Source organism: Talpa europaea (genome assembly GCF_964194135.1).
Source record: "Talpa europaea genome assembly, chromosome: 9".
Classification (NCBI taxonomy): domain Eukaryota; kingdom Metazoa; phylum Chordata; class Mammalia; order Eulipotyphla; family Talpidae; genus Talpa; species Talpa europaea.
This window is the reverse complement of record NC_140076.1, coordinates 107,785,028-107,798,150: the sequence shown is the minus strand read 5'-3', so window position 1 is coordinate 107,798,150 and position 13,123 is coordinate 107,785,028.

The window sequence follows — 13,123 nt, the reverse complement described above, 5'->3', positions numbered from 1 at the left end:
TGGATGGAGATTCTGTAAATGGAGATCTTGACCTGGCAAGTAAGAGATCTGAATTGCTAACTACATGTTAATCAATGAATTTCTTCATAATATCAAGCAGTTCCAAACACTGCTTTTGTATGGCCTTCAATACCAGTAGATTAAGTCACTACCAGTTTACACCTGGATTACTTCAATAACCTCTCATTTGATCTGTCCACAGCCTTTCTCCTTTCCAATCCTTTTCCTACAATGAAGCTGGAATGATTTTTACAAAAAGGCAAATTTAATCAAGTTAGTGACCCTCCTCCGAAACACTACAGTTATGACACTAAAGACTTTCCACTATCTTTAAGGAACCCTGATGCACTCACTATCTGTGGGAAGATACCCAGTACATCTGCTATGGAAAACTGTATGGTAGCTCCTTAAAACATTAAAAATAGGGCCTCCCCTGGTGGTGCAGCGGTTGAGCGCTAGGCTGCGAAGCTGCCTGCAGCCTCTGCAGCACCGATTTGATCCCCGGCCACCGGCGAGGGTCCCACATGGCACGCAGACCTCTCCTGTAGCCCGCTGCTCCCCTCAGCAGTGTATTTCGTCAGTCTGCCTGTTCTGTTTCCCACTCTGGCTCTGGTGAATTCTCTCATTCTCTCACCCTACCGCATTTCTGACTGTACCCAGTGCTTGTATAAATAAATAAATAAGTAAATAAATAAATCTTAAAAAAAAAAACACATTAAAAATAGAATCATCATATAACCAGCAATTCCACTTCTGGGTATATATACCCAAAAGAATTGAAAGCAGGTACTCAAACATTTGTGGTACACCCATGCTCACAGCAGTATTATTCCCAACAGATCCAAAGTGGAAGCAATGCAAGTGTCTATTAACAGATGATAAATAATATCAATAGATGAACAAAATGTGGTTTGTACATATCATGGAATATTTTCAGACTCGAAGGAAGGAAATTCCAGCACATGCTACAACATGTATGAATCTTGAGAACATTGAGCTAAGTAAAATAAGCCAGTACGCAAAAGGACATAAACTATGATTTCACCTATATTAAGTACCCAGCTCAGTCAACGGCAATTCATAGGCAGAAAGTAGAATGGTAGATGCCAGGGGCTGGGATGCAGGACGGGGAACAGGAACTTAGTGATTAAACACTGGAGTTTTTAGTTTGGGAAGATGAAAATTTCTAGAGATGGTGTTAACAGTTTTACAAAAAAGTGAATGTACTTAATATGTCACATTTATTGGTGGTTTCAATGGTTAAGTTTCATGTCATATGTATTTTACCACAATTTTTTAATTAAAAAATGTAATTCATCATATTAACTTATCTGGAGGCATCTTTGAGCTCACAGAGTAGACACCATGAGTAAAGTACATTCTCCCAAGCTGAAAAAGTTTATGGACAGAAGTTATTGCTGAAATTAAATGGTGGCAGATATGTCCAAGGAATACATGAATCTTGTGATAGATGACTAAGAGCAGATGGCAACTAGTGGGCAGCAGAACAATACTGGAATGGTGGTAATATGAGGAAATAGTATCATCATGTTAGAGGACTTGGGATAACTACAAAAAAGTAGCTGTGTTTACCAGAGAAATCCTCCATGCCTTTTGGAGTGCATTTCAAGCCCACACACCAAACTTACACCCATTAGTTCACTCCTATAGTCTTTCCCTCTTTACCTGACCTCTCATTGCCTTTTTATTACTTCTTAGTCTCTGGTTACATTTTCTTTTTTTGAGATATAAAGCACATACCAGAAAACTCACCATTTTAAAGGATACAATTCAGTGGTTTACATTATATTTACATGGCTGTACACAACTGAAACAGAAGCCCACAGCTGCCTCTACCTTGGGCGTAAACGAATTTAAGGGCTGGCGTTCGGCCTGCATGTCAGTCCCGCACGCCAACATCAGGGTCACTTGGATGAGTGTCTGGCTCGCTGAAGCCAACTCAGGCTGCAGCCTCCTAGAGTCCAGTGCATATGAGATTGCTGGACCTCAACACAAGTTGGGCCTGAACACACAGGCTGGGGCTTCACTTTTGAGACCATTAAGGATTGTAAAATGGACCAATCTCATTGGAGTTTGACCGGCACCAGACAGCTGGAATTGTAAATAGACCAATCAGGCTTGAAAGGCAGGAGATATCAGCCAAGGCTCCTGAGGTCTAGAAAATCAGATTTGTCGGGATCTTGTGGGAAAGACCTTCAGATATTCAGACTCCAAGAAAAGAGTTTCACACAGACACGTTGGGAAGACTTGTCCAGACCCCCTGGAGAACTTTATAGACCTCCAGGACCTTCGCGTTTGATCTCTGCCTCAAACTGGAGACTACCTGATGCTCCTGCCCTCCAACCCTGCCTCAGACGTCACCTGCTGTTTGGCATCATTGGCCTGTGCCCATTGTCTCTAAAAGGACTATCTGCTGTTGGCTTATGTCAACAGCTCTCTAAGGGCTGTAATAATAGTGCCTGAACTCTGGCACCATCAGCACTGCTGATCTGTGGCCAAGCACAGTTGACCTGTGTCCAGCTACCTCTGAGAGCAGTCTACTGTTTCTGATCCTCTAGCACCACCTCCTGGTGCTGCTGCCTCTGGCACTGTCTGGGCCAGTGTTTGGCAATGGCCAGCCTGGCCTTTGAATAGACAGCACTGGCTGCTATAGTGCCACCTCAGCACTTGTGAGCATCTTTCTTTGCCACCGTGAGGTGGATCTTGGTCCACCACTTGCTGGTGTGCTGCTGGCCCCAGGCACTCATCAAAGGACAGTACCATATGGTATGAGCAACCTTTGGTTTGAACTTCTGGCCATTTGTGGTCTTAGGGACTTGTTCCTTTTCCCCAATAACCCCTATGTTAATAAACCCTGCTGGTGTTACCCCCTGAGCCTGAGTGGTACCTTTTAACTGTGAGCGCATTGGTAAGAACCCACAGTGATTTGTCTCCCAGTCTTGGCACTATTTAAGTTAGCACTGTTACAACCATCACAAACATTTTCATTACTTTAAGAAGGACCCTGTATCCATTAAGAGTCACTCCCTGTTTCCCCTCCTCCCCATGCTCTAGAGAATCCACTTTTTTATCAATATGGATTTGACTACTCTAGACATTTCTATAAATGGAATATCAAAATATGTGACCTTTTGTGTTTGACTTCTTTCACTTACGTTTTTTATTCATGTTGTAGCATGTTATCAATACTTCCATTTTTATGGCTGAATAATATTCTATCGAATGACTATACTACGTTATTTGATGGATATTTCAGTTGTTTTTACTTCTTGGCTGTTATGACCGAATGGTGTTATGAACATAGTGTACAAATTTTATGAGAATACATGTTTCTAATTCTCTTCGGTATATACCAAGGAATGGAATTGCTGGGTCATATGGTGGTATCTATAGTTAGCTTTTTGGGGAAGCTTTTTGGGGAACTGTCAAAATGTTTTTCTACAGTGCCTGTACCATTTTACATTTCCACCAGCAATGTATAAGAATTACAATCTCTTCATATCCAACACTTGCTATTGGCCACTTTCTGATTACAGCTATTCCAGTGGGTATGAAATGGTATCACATTTTGGTTTTGATACAGATTCCCTAATGTCCAGTTGCTTCAATAATTTAATGATATATATTCCTCTAATACAGGAGTAGGCAAACTTTTCTGTAAAGGGCCAGGTAGTGAATATTGTATGTTTTGTAGGACATATGTGGTCTATGTTACATATTCTATGTCTTTCACTTGTTTAAAAAAACAAATGAAATGTCATTTGAGGGTCATACAAAGACAAGTTTATAGTTTGGCAACCTCTATTCTGTTTCACAACTAGCACTGGCTTCTGTATCAGTGTCAACTTTGTTGAAAGCAAGGTGAGGAATACAACTTTGGTGTATTCCCTCATAGTGAGTTATATAAAACCTATGTATACACAAGCTAAGCAGAGGATCTAAAAATATTTTAACTGAGCTTCTTGCACAAAGACTATCCTCATTAAAACAACAACATATGTATCTCCCCACAGATTTTTATACAATATAAATAAAACATAATCATTTTTAAAATGATTAGCTAAAAAAGTCACTTTTCTTTTGAAATGGGACAGTTTGACTAAAAACATATTAAGAATCGGAGGGAAAAAACTATCACAATGCCGTTCAAATCAAAATTATATTTACAGTAAATTAACTTATTAAAATCACTTTCTAGGGCATCCCTGGTGGCGTAAGGGGTTAAGACGCAACCTATGAAGCTGTCCGCAGCCACTGCAGCAGAGTTCGATCCCCAGCTAGGGAGCTACCCACATGGTGCAGCAGACCTCTCCTGACTCACCCACTGCTCCCCTCAGCAGTGTATTTTAGTCAATCCGCCTGTTCTGTTCCACACTCTCTGGTGAATCCTCTCATCCCCACACCACTGACCTGTACCCCAGTTCTTATATGCATAAATAAATAAATCTTTTAAAAAATCACTTTCTAGTGATTTGTATCTAATGTATGTTAAGGACAAACTTCTGAATCAACTATTTCTAAATCCTAAAGCTACAAGAAAGATTAAAGTTACAGTAATACACCATGGCAGAACTTGATATCCACTCCTCTAAATTAATACATAGTCAAAAAGCCAAAACAAGAGGATATACTTCAGATAGATGTGCAAAGCCAGTCAACAATTTTATTTTACATTCTGAAAACAGGTCTATCATATAAAAGAAAGCAATTCTACATTGAAGCTCTTTGATGTAGCAGAATGTAGCAGCAGACACAACTCGCTATTTATTTATCTCTGGGCTGGTTACTTACTTTGAAGCCCAGTTTTCTGTCCTACCTTTTCCACAGAATTGTGAAGATCAAATGAGACAAAGTTTATTAATGTTTGTAAAAAGCAGTACACAAATAATATTACTCATCTATTGTTAGAAGAATTTAAAATCAAAACCAAGTTTCCACTATTAAGATATACACACACAAGAATTTTTTGGTTCTTCATAGTTATAACTAGTATTTTTTCCTAGTAGTTCTAATGACATCAATATGCACTGTGGTGTTTTTTAAGACTTTCTAATAGAGGAATGGAAATCAGCATAAACTGGTCTCACATTCTGAATGGCATAAAGGTTAACTAGGAGCAAAAAAGCATTCAGACCGGTTCCCCAGGTCTTGGGAATCTAATATTCATTCCTTCTGCACCTTTAGTTTATTCCAGCTAAAAAAAAATATATTAAATATACTTTTTAACACTAAACTGTTTGCTAAAATGTAACCAAATAATAACTTCAAAAGTCAAGTCAGAATCACTAGTAAAGTCTTAATAGAAAAGAAGGGAATTAAAAAAGCAATGGTTATATCTAATATTCTGAGCAAAGTACTTTATATGGGCTGTACCATTTGATTTTCATGACCAAAAGGTATGGGTACCATTATTATCATTTATGATATACCTAAAGAAAGTCAGGCTAAGAAAAGCATCTTACTAAAGTCACAGGCAGTTACCTGCACAGCTGGGGCCAGAATTCAGCCAACATGACTCCAGTGTCCACCTCTTTACCTAAACTCTATGCTGTCTTCCTAAAAGAAATCCGTCTACCAGATTTTTTTCTAAACTAAAAGCAAAACAAAACAAAATGCAAGAAAAAGGTAAAAATTCCAGGTGTGAGCACCATCTCATTTTCTTCCCATATTCAACTACTAAGAAACTGATAAAAAGGAGTTACTGCCCAGAAGATCACATGACAGAACAGGGTGACAGATGAGCGGCTGAGTTAACATATCCTACTTGTACTTGTTCTAATATTGGCTTCGAACTTTAAGTTCAAAATTAAACCTTGTTTTAGATTTGTTTATTAATAACGGCTGAATTCTTTAAGAAAGTCCACTCCAAGGAATTTATAGTCACTGTTTTAAAATGTGTGAAAGTACTTGCTCCAGTGGAGTACATTACATACTCCAAATACTGTTTGTTGACAGAAATGATCACTGAGAAGTATTTGCAATCATCCAGCTCCATCCACTCTCCAATAACATAACCAAGTAATCCCACCTCCACTTCCCCTACTCCCATTCTACCTTATGTATACATCTATGCAAGGTCTGGTATATAATGAGGCTGCCTGTTTGCAGAAACCAATATATTACAATAGTTTCCTTGAAAATGCAATTCTGCTCAAAGTTTTTAGATCTTTTTAACTATGAAATTAGTTTGAGTACAACATGTACTCTGGGAAACATGTCTGTTGGGAAAATATGACTAGAAAGGAATATTAATCCTGGAAAATATTTGCTTTTCCAAAAATGTGGCAGTCACCTCCCAGTCAGTCTGATGAGGCCACAGTGGCTGCAGGGAGATGCAGCTACCCTGCACAGGGGCTTCCAACTCCCACGGCCAGCCCCTCAGACTGCTTGGGTTCCAACATGTACCTTGCGCCCCATGTCACCAGGTGCCATGTGCCCTGGGGAAGTACACTGGGGCAGAATGCTCCAGAGTTGGAAGGGCAGAGGGGACTGCCACCTGAACTTTAGACAACAGAGCAGCTACTTGCTCTGCCTATTTTGCTCTTTCTCTTCACAATGTGTGTGATTCTGCAGCTGGCTTGCCCTCAGGACTCAGTAGACAGCCAAGTTCCATGCAAGAGGCTCCTGCTTGCTTTGCTGAGCAGGCCAGCTGCCATCTTGCCATGGCTGAGTTTGCTTGGACTCTGGTCTCTGCACCATGGACTCTATCCGAGATAGGACCTATTACATCTAGCCATGTACCAACCTATAAATTCATTCTCATTCTTTCTCTTAGCTCTTGCTTTTCTCACTCCCTATGGGAATAAAAATTCTGTTGTTGTTGGTTCTCACTGTGTCCTACAATTGTAAGAGCAGGGGTGAAGACTCATCAACCAGGTCATCCCCTTTACCCCAGTGTTTGCTCCATTTCAATAATAGTATCTATTTTAAAAAAATTATGATTATGACTGAATGAAATTATCTACCTTTGGTAAATAAGGAAATAACAAAGAAAGAAATTTACCTTTCTTTTATCTAAAGAAGATAGCATAGGGTGAAAACATTCCAAAATCTTGCATTTAACATCAAAATGCTGAAGGGCAATGATCAAGGGTAACAAACCTGGAAACATATGAGGATAGAGAATTCTCAACACGTACGAAAGAACAAAGTTCTCAATACAGCATAGACTGAAAACATTGATTATATTATCTGCAACATTCACATACCATATCTTAATCCTCTGACATATGGAAATATTAGAACAAGAGCATATACATTTTAAAAAAATGCTACATACAAATGAATGATGAAATCGTTAACTCAGCACTGTGTTTGAGTCTAATACTTTTGGACTCACATAATTCTCAAGGTTTTTCAAAAATAATTAGCATAAGCTTTTCATTACAGTGTAACAAAAATTTACCAACTTACATTAGTTAAAAGATACCAATCAATAAGAAATATTAAATTTTCTACAAATGTATAAACAACTTACTTTGAGGTATAGATCTGGACTAAGCTTATTAACTGGGAAAAGAAATTTATAGTGAAATCAAGAATCACCTGTATATAGGAGGCACCTTAACTATTGCTAAAGTCTGGAGGTTCAAAGGGAGATACTATAAGCAAGCATCAATAATTAAATTTTCTAGAAGCTGCCACTTTAACATTTATTAGATCTAGAGTCCTGTTTGTAACAATGCCTTTCACTAGACAGACACTTTCATTTCTTGATAGTTCAAATGATTGAAATAGTAGTCCAAGTCAATCTGTAAGGCACAATGAGCACAGCCAACATTAAATTTAGCTCAACATCTAGATTAACACATGATAAAACCCCAATATTATAATGGTCCCTAAATAAAAACCTACTACGTTCATCTATGATTATAAGGCAGTGACAGATAAAGGAACTTAAAACCAGTTACTCAAATTTAATAGGAAAAAATACTGTAATTCCCTTTTGTAAAGCTTTAGTTTGGTTAGTTTATCCATTACATAACTTGAATATAACAAAAACTATTTGAAAAAGTTACACATTTTTCAAAAAAGAAACAAACTAGTTCTACGTTGAAAAGGTGCTCCACTCTGAGGTATGCATTCATTTTTTATTCCCTTGGTCTGCATTTGCTAAAATTTATTTACAAACGGACTCAAAAAAATTTTTTTTAAAAAGTGAAGAAAGGAAAATCAGGTGAAGTTAAAAATAAAGAGGCACATACTATCTCTCCAAATTAGAACAAAACATTTCTAGCTCTAACTGGCAGGAATCCCCTACTAAACCTAAATGGACAAACACACTAAAATGAAAAAGCCTGTCAAATTAATGTTATGCCAAGAGAGAAAAAAGAAAGGGTAGGAAAAAAATCTGGTTACTAGGGGCTCTGTCAAAACTAGGGTGTAGCAGAGCATACAAAGGGAATGAGAGAGATTTCTATGAATACCTACTGTCAACATACAATAATTTAACAGCCTTAGGAGTCCAAATATAACTCACAAAAAAACCTTGATTATTAAGAATTACCGGTTTTTGTGCAAATTAATATATACCTTTTCATTGCATGGCCTGGTATACAAGTACATGAGTGTATGTGTGATCTGAGGAAAATCCCACAGGACAGGTTCCCACCTCACTGAAAGTTCAGACACTTGGATCCCTTCACCTTCCAGGTTATCAACTCCTCGTCTTCCCTCCTAAAGCTAAACTCCAAGAGGGATAATCACTGTAGCTTCATAGCTAAGAGTGTAGACCTTGGAACATAACTTTCTGGGTCTAAAGTCCAATTATGTCACTTCACTTGTTTTGTAATCTGAGGCAATGTCTTGACCTCTCCATGCCTCCGCTTCATCATGGGGATAACAGCGTCTACTTCATTTATTTTGAGCAAATGAGTTAGTATTTTAAAGCATACTTAAAATATGCCTAGGCCAGAGCAGGGCCCTGCAAGTGTTTGATTTTTAATCATCCTTACCATCTTTGGGTTATTCTTTACCCAACCCTCTCTGTTCCATGTATTTCTGAGTTTTCCCCCCAAATCTGCTAGTATACATCAACCAAAACCAAATCTTAAAATCCTTTACTGCTGGAGGAAATACCATTATGTAGTGCACATCAATTTTCTTACCTACATTTGCTCCACTTCTCACTCTCTCCCCACTCATGATAAACACATGGAGTCCAGTAACTATCACCTTCTTCCTTCAAATCCCACTTACCCGATGAAGCTATCCCTACTCATATTTAAGGTCTACTCTTCTACCTGCTCTCTACTAATTCCCTCTAAAATTTTCCGTCATGCATTTCATCTCCTAAATATTCATAGATTTTTTTTACCCTTTTCACCGTATTAATTACAATATCTTCCCACTCCAAGAGATGCAAGAGCATCTCTTAACCAAATAGCAAATCCTTCCATGAGAAATCAAAGAGATTACAGAGAATCAAGATATGCAAAGATGCAAGTATCAGAAGCTGAGCGAGATGTAATATTGTGATTGTTTTTCAGCCTCTGGTCTTACATTCCTTGAATCCATCTTCCAATATAACCAAAATGACTTACTTACAGGTAGTTCTATCATGCTTCCTCTGTTTAAAGTCCTTACATTCTATACACCACCCTCTCCCCATGAGTTCTTAACCTTTTAAGTTAAGACAGCAGTCCTTCATCCCACCAATCATGGATAGACTTTAGAAGGTACAACAATCTCTTGAAATGCTATGCAAAAACAGATAGAAACAAACCTTTTTAAAGCACAACTTTCTGGAGAGAAGAACAGGGCCCAAATATTGGTTCAAAAACTTCAAATTCTCAATGGGGTCTATGCCCCCTCAAAAGGTTCATTGTACAGGATATGGCCCAAGTTCATCATCAGGGCATAGAAAGTTCTCCATGACCTGGCCCATGTCCATATTGGCCTCACCAGCTGTCACTCTAAGTGGGTAGACATCAAGAGTTGAAGTGAACACCTGTTATTTTTGCATGTCTAATATTCCTGCCAACTCCTTCTGGTAAGAGCATCCTGGCTCTCTGTCGAGAAATAACACTTGTCTTCCTCAATGTAATTTTGGTGGGAAGGTCAATTATGGTATACATACTGCCCTTCATTGGGCAAAGGAAACATCTGACTCAAACTCAAGCGAGGCCAATCAATCAGGCTGAATTTCCTAAGAAATTTCCTTGAGCAAAATAACGTGAAGGGAGAAAATGTTTAGAGCTGATTTATTCTGACTGTGATACACTACAGACACTACTCGTTCTTGCTACCTAGGTGTTAACCCCTGCAAACCACCCTGGTTCTTCTTGGGGTTTCCTGAGGTCTGCATGCTCATTTCTTACTTAAATTCTATTATTCAACATCCTTTAAATAAAAATTTTCTGCTTAAATTAATCATTTTAGCCATTTGTTTGCCCCTTCACTGGAAAAGCATTTATCAAATTATGTGATGGTTAGTTGTATGTGTCAACTCATTTAGGCTACAGTACCCATATATTCAAAGACTAATCTAGATGTTGCTAGATACTGCGAAGGTACTTTGTAAATGTGGATGACATTAAATCAGGAGATAATAATGTAGATGCTTCCAGTTGGCCTGCCCTATAGATTTTGGAGCTGCCAGTCACCACAAACATAGTCAATTCCTTGAAATCAATCAATTAATCTTTGCTTCCACACATACGTGTGCGTGTGTGTGTGTCTGCTAGTGGTCTGTTTCTCTGGAGATCCTAATATTAACATTCTACATACGAGTGCTGAGACAAGACAAAGCCTATTTCTGTTGCATGCAACCAAAGAATCCTAAGTACAGTTATATATGTCACTGTTTGAGGAAGAGAGTCCATGGAAGAGTTCACTTTCAGATATTCTAAAAGCTTAAGAGCAAAGCTGTAAGCGTAATTCTTAAATATGAACCTGATAGCAATAAACATCTTCTAGTTTCCCTCACAGTACAGAGAAATTAAAGAAGGAAAGCATGCTTAAGAAAGAAAGGGTATCTAAAGCAGTTGTCAGGATGTGCAGGTTCCTTTACTCCAGTTCAAAGGTTTGGTAAACTGACCTGAAGGCCACATCTGGTTCACTGTTTCTGTTTGGCCAATAAGCTAAGAGTGGCTTTCATATTTTTAAATGATCAATTTTCTTAAATCATAAGAAAAACAGTACTTCATGACATGTGAAAGTTATATGAACTCAAATTGCAGTGTCTATAAAGTAGATAAGCCATGTTCATTTGTTTACAAGCAGTATGCCGTTGCCCATTAACAGCAGAATTGAGTATTTCAACAGAGAATGATTCTATGGCCCTAAAAACCTAAATTATTTATTATTTGATCCTTTGCAGAAAAATTTGCTGAATTGGCTCTATCTTATCAGAAGAACTAGTAACATATCTTTAAGAAGAATGTGCAAGGAAAGGGTATAAAATGTTAGAAAATACTAAAAAAAAAAGAATAAATTGCCCACTATTATTTATTGAGTACTTACTTAGCATGTACAAAACAAAGTTTTGAAAACTATACAGTATTAATATTTTTAATCCTCACAACATTCCTTTGAGGGGGAGACACATACTATTTCCATTTTATAAATGAGGCAGAGAGACTAAAACAAACTTGCCTAGGCACAACAGACATAAATTGCAGAACCAGGATTACAACCCAGAAAGTTTGGCTCTAGCAATCTGTGTGGTTAACCACAACACCACACTGTTTATCACACATCTCCTTGTCTGATCTATTCAGGATAAACGTCAATGTTCCTTAGAATTAAAGTATTACAAACCCCACAGGTGGACCAACACTAGAATAAGTGAGGAAGTTGGTGGCAGTGCCCTCTTTAGAGAATCTGAGGGATTACCAAGACCAATGCCTAACTAACTTCTTGAAAGTAGGAAACTGAGGAAGATGCCCCCTTGGATTCAATCCCAATCAATCCCTAAACCTACTTGAATTCAGAAGTTTAGGCAAGCTTCTCTATGTAAGCTAAGATAAAAAACATGTTCTCCTCCCACGTCTTGTCTCATCATGACCAATTAAATAAGAATCTCTGGATGTTGGGTATTTCTCAAAGTTCCTCAGTTAACTCTAATGTACAGCCCTAAGCAAGGGTTGAATGAGAGCCATCACACTATTCTCCTTTCAAGGAAAGAGAAGAGTAGTGATTAAAAGAAAATAATTCAGTTGAGTGGAGGAGTCTGGGTAGAAATGGGGAAACTTGAAAAACTTGGCTTTGAAGAATCTATTTTTATTTAGTTTCATAGCATGCTGGTAAAGACATTTCTAGTCTTCATGTCTCACCTCTACATCTAAAAATTAAAAAAAAAGTAAGCATGAAAACAGAACTGAATATTTCTATATAAACATGTATGCATGTAAACAGGAAATTTCTATAATGATACATGTAACAAACTATTATTTTTGCCTTATCTGCATTTTTAATTTATCTGCTTGTCATCTGTATTTTTTATAAATGTATAACTTTTTTAGTTAAATATAAATTTAAAAAACCTGGTATATAAAAGGATTTTCAGGGATTAATTATCTTCAAACAGGATATTAGTTACATAATGCACTTATAAAAATTACCTAATACTTTCCTAAAAACAAATTTACTTTTCTCAGAATACAAAATATAAATTCTCCCAACTTCTATGTGAAGTGTAGATATGTATTTTGCAAACCCATGGAAAAAATCTTTTCTACCAGATGGCAATTAAAGTATTTACTGGTACTAATTTATCACAATACTTAGTGTAAAGGAAAAATATTTTAAATAATGAGAACAATGTGTCTTACAAACACAAATGTCTTATCACTCAATTTTATTATAATCAGTTATAATAACCTCACAAAGCATTTAGTTAAAATCAAATAGTCTCCTTATATGAACTATTATTTAAAATAGATCTGAAATTTTAAATACGGCTTCTGACTTGAGAAAACAAAGTAGTACTAATAGGGGTGGGTATGGCAGTATCCAAGCAATCAAAAGGGCTTGGCCAAAGGTATAAAGCATGAGTGGTCATACAGGTGGTCATTTGTTTGCAGCCGGGATTCTAAGAATCCAGTTTCATGTATATTAATAAAATGCTTAAGTTAAATTTTGCACCAAAAATAAAATCTCC